This window comes from Octopus bimaculoides, chromosome 6 (genome assembly GCF_001194135.2).
Source record: "Octopus bimaculoides isolate UCB-OBI-ISO-001 chromosome 6, ASM119413v2, whole genome shotgun sequence".
Classification (NCBI taxonomy): Eukaryota; Metazoa; Mollusca; class Cephalopoda; order Octopoda; family Octopodidae; genus Octopus; species Octopus bimaculoides.
Window position 1 is genome coordinate 105,976,213 of NC_068986.1, and position 1,667 is coordinate 105,977,879.

A 1,667-nucleotide genomic window follows, 5' to 3' on the forward strand; every position below is an offset into this window, starting at 1 on the left:
TATATATATATATATATATATATATATATATATATATATATATATATACACACATAACAATATTTGTTTGTGAATGGAACAAGGTTAGAAGTTATTGACACCTTTGTTTACCCAGGAAGGACACTGTCAAAAGATGGTAGTCGTGATGCAGAGATTTACTATCGAATAGGGAAGGGAAGTGTTGCATTTGGAAAGCTCGAAATGCGTGTATGGGAGGATAGAGGTATTTCCCTGCATACAAAAATCAGCGTTTATAAAGCGTGTGTATTGTCTGCACTTCTTTATTCAAGTGAGACATGGACCACTTACAAGCGTTACATACAAATGCTGGAGAGATTTCGTCAAAAGTGACTCAGACGTGTCTTAGGAGTCAAGTAGGAATGTTTCATACCAGATACAGAGGTTTTGCGCATGGCACGTTGCAGCTCAATTGAACTTGAAACGACAGGGTTTTAAAGCGAGTTTGTTAATCAAGCAAGAAAATAAGAACACACTGTTTCTCTAGAAGACACAGCAAATATAAGCGTAGAGTATAAACCAATCTGGTACCAATAAGACTGCGAACTCTGGATGTTTACTAATAAACCGCTCTTGGGTTGTTATTTCACTAACACGTTGTAACTCAGTGCTTAAGTATGTCTATTAGAGTATCTACTCTAAAACAACAATTTGCTATTACATGTAACCAAACATGTTCATATACAGATAACCACCCTTTACTTTTCGATTGCCTTTCGTTTGTATTTATCATTCTTATGTAACAAACACCTGCATATATACGCCTATTTGCAACCACCATGTGGGAGGATGCTGATTTAACGTCAACTTCAACCATGTTTAACTATTGCACACATCAAAGAACCACTTTTACATCATTAATCATTGTCAGCTCATGAACATTATAAACACTAGGCACCACGATTCCATACGATCACAATCGGTCAACAAATATCTCTATCACATCCCAAGACTAAATCTTTCTTTTAATATGGCGAGCTAGCAGAATTGTTAATAATCCAGGCAAAATGCTTAGTGGTATTTCGGCCGTCTTTATGTTCTGAGTTCAAATTCCACTGAGGTCGACTTTACCTTTCAGCCTTATCTTATCGGAGTCGATAAAATAAGTAGCAAAGTAGCAGCTGAGCACTGGGTTCGACCCCCGTCCCTATCGCAGGGTGGAGGCGTTGGAACTGAACACCCGCGATAGTCGAGGGATTTGTTCCTTCTTCTCATACTTGCTGGCCTTGGACCCTGCAACGGACCTTCAAGGAGACAGCTCTGATCTCGGCCAGCAACCGTCTCTGTTGTAGGTACAGTAACCTACCCTGACGGTAGCTGTCTCAATAGCTCGCCGCTAGGCGGAGTAGCGTGTAACTTTCGGATCTTGTTCAAAACGGGGGCACCAGTTTTCATTAATGTTTTATGTAGTGTTTTGGGTACCGAAAGACTTTAAAACTTCGTATACTTATCTATTTTGTGTTATAGAACAGAAAAAAAAATTTGTATTCGAATTTATTTCATGTAAAAAATTGTCTTATTTCGATAATTTCAACCAATCACTGACAAGTATTCAGCTGTTTACACTTGCTCCTTTGGAAGTTTAAGCAGTGTAAAGCGTATTTAATCTCCATTTATAATTTCGTTAACATCTGCCTGAACTGTATCTG